This window comes from Hemitrygon akajei, chromosome 21, assembly GCF_048418815.1.
Source record: "Hemitrygon akajei chromosome 21, sHemAka1.3, whole genome shotgun sequence".
NCBI lineage: Eukaryota > Metazoa > Chordata > Chondrichthyes > Myliobatiformes > Dasyatidae > Hemitrygon > Hemitrygon akajei.
In genome coordinates this window covers 17,347,003-17,354,262 of record NC_133144.1, presented here as the reverse complement: position 1 = coordinate 17,354,262, position 7,260 = coordinate 17,347,003, and the positions used below count along the sequence as shown (strand labels likewise).

The following is a 7,260-nucleotide window of genomic DNA, read 5'->3' as shown; positions in this document are numbered from 1 at the left end:
TGTTGTACTTCAGGGAAGGTGTACCGTCTGATGTACATTACCTGAAAATTGCTAACATTACCTTCAGTCGAGTCTTCTATCTCACTTCTGTTTGTGCGATGCTTCCATCTACCAGATTTCCACTGTTATAACAATGGCCACCCTTCAGAAGTTTCTCAGGGGCTTTGCATTTCTTTAAGACACATACATCATACAAGGATCTAAATAAATACAAAATAATTCTTTCATTATAAAAAGATTTTGTTTAAGCTGCTTTGATCCGTGTTGGTTGGTTTAAATGTTGGTGCATAGAACCCTTTGCAAAGCTGTTTGATCTGAATGTCCACACCAGCTTTTGGACAGAGTGATCTAAATCATTCTGTTCCCCTTTGTTTTCTCTATTGTAATTCTCTCTTTGTAAAGTCTGTATCAGTTCATTTAGAAAGTTACCGTTGAGTCAGTGAGAGAACAATGCAGTAAACGTCTGTAATGGTTCTTATTCCATGTTCAATAAGGTCACAGAGTTATAGGACACAGAAAACAGGTCCTTCTATCCAACTTGTCCATGCCCACCAAGTTGCCTAACTGGGCTAGTCCAATTTGCTGGTGTTGATCCACATATATCTGGTCCAGGTGACTTATCCACCTTAAGACCTTTGAGTTTTCCTTGCACTTTTTCCTTTCTAATAGTTATGGCACTGACTCCTGCTCCCTGACACTCACGGACCTCTGGCACACTGTTAGTGTCTTCCACAGTGAAGACAGATGCAAAATACCCATTAACTTCATCTACCATTTCTTTGTCCCTGATTACTACCTCACCAGAATGAATCATTTTCCAGTGGTCCAACATCAACTCACACCTCCCTTTTACTCTTTATATAACTGAAAAAAAAACTTCTAGTATCCTTCTTTATATTGTTGGCTAGTTTGCCCTAATATTTCATCTTTTCCCTTCTTGTAGCTTTCTCAGTTTCCTTTTGTTGGATTTTAAAAGCTTCCCAATCATCCAACTTCCCACTCACTTTAGCTACCTTATATGCCTTTCCCTTGGTTCTAACGCCGTCCTTAACTTACTTTGTCAGCCACGTTTGCTGACATTTACTATTTGAAAACGTCTTCCTCTGTGGGACATATCTATACTGCGCCTCGTGAACTATTCCCAGAAACTTCAACCATCTTTGCTCTGCCTTCATCCCCACCAGTATCCTCCTCCAATCCACCTGGGAAAGCTCCTCTCTCATGTCTCTGTAATTCCCTTTATTCCATTGTGCTACTGATACATGTGATGTGTGTTTCTCCCTCTCAAACTGCAGTACGAATGCAATCATATATGATCACTGCTTCCTAACTGTTCCTTTACGTTAAGCTCCCTAATAAAATCTATGTTATTACACAACACCCAATCTAAGATGACCTTCCCCTGAGTAGGCTCAAGCGCAAGCTGCTCTAAAAAGCCATCTCATAGGCATTCAACAAATTCTCTCTCTTGCGATCCAACACCAACCTGATCTTCCCAATCCCCTTGCATATTGAAGTCCCCCATTACAATTGTGCCATTGCCTTATTACATGCCTTCCTGCTTGTTCTTACGATACAAAGTATATCCTTTGGTGTTTAGCTCCCAACTGTGGTCTTCTTTCAGCCACAACTCAGTGATGTCATATCGACCAATCTCTAATTGGGCCACAAGTTCATTCGCTTTATTCAGAATACTACACGCATTTAAATAGAGGACCTTCAGTCCTGCATTCTTCATCCTTTTGAATTTAACTATTTAACTCTCTACTCTGTCTGCATTTGTATCCAATCATTTACCTGTCCTTCCTTACATTTATGTTACACCCATCATCTACTTGTGAACCTGCTGGCTCGTCCTCAGCTCTATCATCCTGATTCCCATCCCCCTGCTCTATGAGTTTAAACCACTCCCAACAGCTCTAGTAAAGCTGCCCACAAGAATATTGAACCCCTCAGATTCAAGAGCAACCTGCTCCTTTAGTACAGGTCTCACCCACCCCAGAAGAGGTACCAATTATCCAGAAATCTGAATCCCTGCCCTCTCCTCCAATTCTTCAGCCAATCATTCATCTGCTACCTCATTCTATTCCTATCCTCATTGTCTCACGGCACAGACAGCAATCCCGAAGCTGAAGTCCTGCTTCTCAGCTTCCTTCCTAACTCCCTATTCTGTTTTCAGGATCTCCTCCCTTTCTGTTCCTATGTCAACTAATGGCTGCTCACCCTCCCTTTTCAGGATATTATGGACATGTCCAGAAATATTTTGGACCCTGGCAAGCTACCACCTGTGATTCCTTTTTGCACCCACAGAATCGCCTATCTGTCCCCCTGACTATTGAGTCCCCTATTACTGCTGCCATTCTCTTAATTTCACTACCCTTCTGAGCCACAGGGCCAGAGACGTGGCCGCTGTTGATTCCCCAGCTAGGTTGTCCCCCCAACAGTACTCAAAATGGAGTTGTGGGGGATGGCCATGAGGGCGCTCTCCACTATCTGACACTATCTCCACTATCTCCCCTTCCCTTTCCTGACAGTCACCCATTTATTTGTCTCCTGGAGCCTTGGGGTGACTACCTCCCTGTAGCTCCTGTCTATCGCTGCCTCTCTTTCCCTAACAAGCGGAAGGTCATTGAACTGCAGATGCAGTTCCCTAACAAGGTTCCTAAGGAGCTGCAGCTCAATGCACCTGGCGTAGATGTGGCCAACTAGTCCGTGAGCCAGTTGGGTTGGTCAGTACCATATGAGGGGAATAATGCTCATAGTGATTTTTGGCAAGGTATACATCTCTAGAGTTGGAAAATATGTGGTAGCATTGCACCAGTGGTAGCTTTATATGTGATATCATGCATTTTATAACACTACCCTAAAATAAGCATTTCTGAAAAGTGGCCAATATAAAGTACAACATATATATTCAACCTAGTGGTACTTTGTCATCAGTGATCCCTCCACATTCAAATTTGTCACATTGATAGCTGAGTTCAAGCACTTTTCATCAAATGTTGTTATAAAATTCTACATTGAAAACTATGTCAGTGGTGGCACTCGCAGTACAGCGCCCAATTTCAGTAGAGTGAATCACTTCATTTTTAGAAAAAATATTTTGTCTGTTGTTTATTTTGGAAAAGTCAATAAAAACCCTAGGACACATATAATCACATGGATTTGTAGAGAATTTATTCAGGAATTCAAATAAGTAATCACTTTTTGTATATATTCCATATTAACATCAGTACAGCTGAAAATGTTACCCCCCCCTCCCCAAAAGGTAAAAGAAAACATCATTTGGAGAGATTTCTGGAGTTTTATCAATGTCATGATATCTTCCATGTTGTTGTATCAAATCAAAAAAATCTTAAGCTTTTGTCATAGCATATAGAATCACAGTACAATAATTCACACGGCCATAATCTAGGCCCCATTTGGTTGCAAAATGAATATATTTAATCAAAGACTGCTTTCCATACTTTGTTTTCCATACTTCCATAACTTCTTCATCTGAACTTTCCACACTCTCTGAGGTGTTTCTCACGGTCTGCCAGTCTATACATGTCAGTACACCTGAGGCCATTTGCGACACACAAACAGGCCAGTAGATCCAGGATGGAATCGGGTGCTGGCTGGCCTTCCATCCAATGCAACACCAACTGTTCCGCTCCCTCTTCTCTTTCCATCTTCCATCCTCTGCCAACAGGGTTTGGCACCTGTGGGTTCTTCTCCAAACATCTTCTCCATATACCCGCCCGGTAGTTGGCTTGCTGAGCATATTTTGTTAAGCAGTCCTTGCATGGTGGGAGTTGATGATTTTCGATTTCACTTTTTTGGCACAGAAAAGCTGATACCTGAATTCATTGACCTTGGTGGTCGATGCTTTTGGGGCATACAGGGGACATGTAAATGCCTCCAGTTTGTCCATCAGTTCTGGGGAGAGGTCCTATTCTTGACCCAACTCTAAGAATGTGTCCTGAGTTTCCCTGTTGCTGGTCAGAAGTTTTAGGGCACTTGTCTTCCCTTTGCCTGCAAAAGCGCTTACGGTGTCACATCCTGTATATGCGTGCAACCCGATGAGAGCCCTATAAACCTCTATGCCAACAGTAGCAGCAACCTTCCTGATGTCTACAAGCCTTGTACGGGTTCTAGGGCCACACTTCTGGAACAATGGGGGCTCAATCTTGTCACAAAATGCTAAAGACATGATAAAGACATCTGTGTCTTCTGAGCAGATTGGTATCCCTCTCTTGTGGCATGGGCAGCATGGAGAAGTAGGTGACCATCTGCTTCTTCTTGTTGACACTGAAGAGCTGACACCTCCTCACTGTCTTGAGATGTGATTCTGTAACATTTGTCATTCACAGTTGCATACAGAATCGAATCTTCTCCTGTAACTTTGCCCTGTACTCCTCCTTCCTCCATTCATGGACTATGAAGCTAATGGGACTATTTTTGTTACTGACTTTGGTTAGGACACTCCTCCACTGCCTCACCATCTGTGTGCCTGTGATACCTTGCAACTCGTGACCAGTCTCTTCACCCTGTAGAGATCTTTCACTATTCTTGATAGAGTTCTCCTTGTATGTGTCGAACACAACATCTATTCTGCTATTCTGACTGCCTTCCCTCAGAGCCACACCCAGAATTGTTGTGGCAACATCTCTGAAAGTAACTTGATCACCTTTCACTCTTTGGGCCAAGTTCTTTCCATCAACCACTGTAGCAGAGTGTCCTGGGAGTTGCTCTTCTACTGCTACATTTTTCTGCAAGGTTGTGGCTAAAGTAGCTTTACTCGTCTTTCTCAGCAATCCCTCTGGTGTGGACAGGGCCCAGGGCAATGGTCCAAGGGGATGAGAAAGGATATCCTCCATACGTAGACTGCGCCCTTGTGCCATCACTATGATGCGTCCAAACAAAGACCTGTCTGCTTTCAAGATGATCGGCCTCCCACTTGATTTCACTTCTCTCTTCTTGCACATATCACTGAATGTTTTCAGCTTGTTGGTTTTCATTGGGTCATGGAATTTCTTTGGTGGGTCTTCCTCTAGTCTCTCATCCTTGAAGGTTGCATAGCATTGCTCACCAATCTCATACGCCTTCATCAGGTCGGGGGCAATGTCCTTGGGGGCTGCCTTTGCCGTAGAGATGCTAATGAGGTCCTGCTTCTCTGCAAATGGGTTGACCCATTCACGTATGATGTTAACCATTGCTAAACTGCTTCCTCGTCTTTCTGGATTCTTGGCCACTGTAGCTCCACATGACAAAACTCTGATTTGTTGCCTTACACCATCTCCCTTAACTGTCCGAGGAATGCACTGCGGCGCTCAGCTGTTATGTAGTAATGCTCGATAACTCCAGCATTCAGGCTTCAGTAGTCTGGTCCACAAAGGGGTTGTTACTTGACAGCTGCACTGAGAATTGGCCTGTCTTGAAGGCCTCATACACAGAAGGATTCTTCTCTGGAAGGTTCATCATCTGAGCAAAGTAAGCAAATTACCTGGCGTAATTCATCTCATCATAGGCAAAGCACCATGGGATCGTGGTTCTCATAGCATGGAGGTGCAACTCCCAGTCCCCCTCACAAGAGGCGCACAGAAGCCCAAGTACTACGTTCTCTACCATGTCACTGTATGGTATCCAGAATGCGGATAGCTCTCCATTGTTGTGACGGAAGTGTTCCAGAAAGTCTGTCCACAGGGTTATCAGCTCAGCTCAGAGTGAACTTTGCAGCAGATTCAACATCTGTTGGTTCAAGTCACTGGCCATGTCGTTCACGTGGTCTAAGAATGATTTGAAGAAACTACCACTGCTGCAATGCTATCACATGTATTTTCTAGCACTGGGGTCTATACCCTGCCAAAAATCACTATAAGAATTATTCCCCCCAGATGGTACCGATGGCCCAAATTTGGGGTCCTGGCTCACGGACTAATCGGGGAGGCTGGGAGTCTCCTGGAAGTCCCACATCTGTCACCCACAACAGTACACTGGCTCTGTAGACATTCTCCCTATTCTGTCTAAAGTTGAATAAGAAATAAGGAATGAACTTACCGAGTTCACCTGTTCTTGCCAAAGCCTCGATGAGCCAAAGCCTTCCTACTCTGACTCGGACAGCTCTGCCCATCACCACTCCGCCAGGTGGCACCTCTTTTTTACGGAGACCGGGTTTCCTGTCGAAAATCTTTGCCAGACCTGCACGGGAATGCCCCGTTGCATCTGCAGAGTACTCCAGTCAACAAATTGCTGTTTTTTCAAGCTGCTTGTCGGACCTACACGGGAACACCCCGGATGCGTTTCCACAATCAACGACCCAGTCAACAAACTTGCTGCTTTTTCAACCTCTGCAGACCTGTGCGAGAACGCTCCTGTTGTATCTGTGCAGGTCCTACCCCTCACCCCTTCTTGTTCCTCTTTCTAGCCTATCACCATTCACCTGGATCCACCGAATACCCACTAGCTTTTGCCCCACCCCTTCCTTTCCCTCTTTTCAGCCTATCACCCCTCACCTGGATCTACCTCTCACTCACTAGTTCCTATCTCACCCCTTCCCTTACCTCTTTCCAGCCTATCACCCCTCACCTGGATCTACCTCTCACTCACTAGTTCCTATCTCACCCCTTCCCTTACCTCTTTCCAGCCTATCACCCCTCACCTGCATCCACCTCTCACCCACTAGTTCCTGTCCCAGCTCTTTCCTTACCACTTTCCAGCCTATCTCCCCTCAAGTTTCCAGTCCACTTCCAAAATGGTGACTGGCCATTTTCCTCCACAGATGCAGCCCAACCACTGAGTTCCTTCAGCCCTTTGTGCTTTGCTCCGATCCCTTTCCTGATGGGTGGGTTAGTTTAAAATTACCTCTAAACTTTTCACATCTTTCACTTACTGATTACGGTCGGGCTTAATGAAAATCCAGTGTATATCAAATGTGTGCCAACCCAGTCTGCTAATTCTTACGGACTTTGCTATCTATTCATTGAGATTCAAAGGGCAACTTCTTTTGTTTTTAGTCACAGCATGTGGGTGTTGCTGGGAAGTCTGAGATGGTTGGTTCCAGGCTCCTGGTATGATGTTGAACCAACCACGTGAGGACAGGGACACAAGCAGTTCTGCAGATGCAACACACACAAAATGCTGGAGAAGCTCAGCAGGTCAGGAGGGAATAGATTCCGTTTTATGAAAAATGTGGACACTACAAAATATAGAGTACTTGTGTGGACGCAAGAAGAGAGAACGGCTTCAATCTCCTGTCCTTTGCACATTGGGATAGAA

At 44.7% G+C, this 7,260-nt stretch overlaps 1 long non-coding RNA gene across 1 annotated transcript in view; it reads right to left on the bottom strand.

The window, feature by feature from the left end:
- LOC140714121 (uncharacterized) overlaps nucleotides 1–6,831 on the bottom strand; it is a 79,541-nt gene extending 72,710 nt beyond the window's left edge. The window contains exons 1-2 of the long non-coding RNA XR_012095833.1: nucleotides 6,043–6,831; nucleotides 62–200 (exon numbers count right to left, since the gene is read on the bottom strand). This is a non-coding gene — a long non-coding RNA (uncharacterized lncRNA). The remainder of the gene's footprint in view (nucleotides 1–61; nucleotides 201–6,042) is intronic.
- Nucleotides 6,832–7,260: the final 429 nt, after the last annotated feature.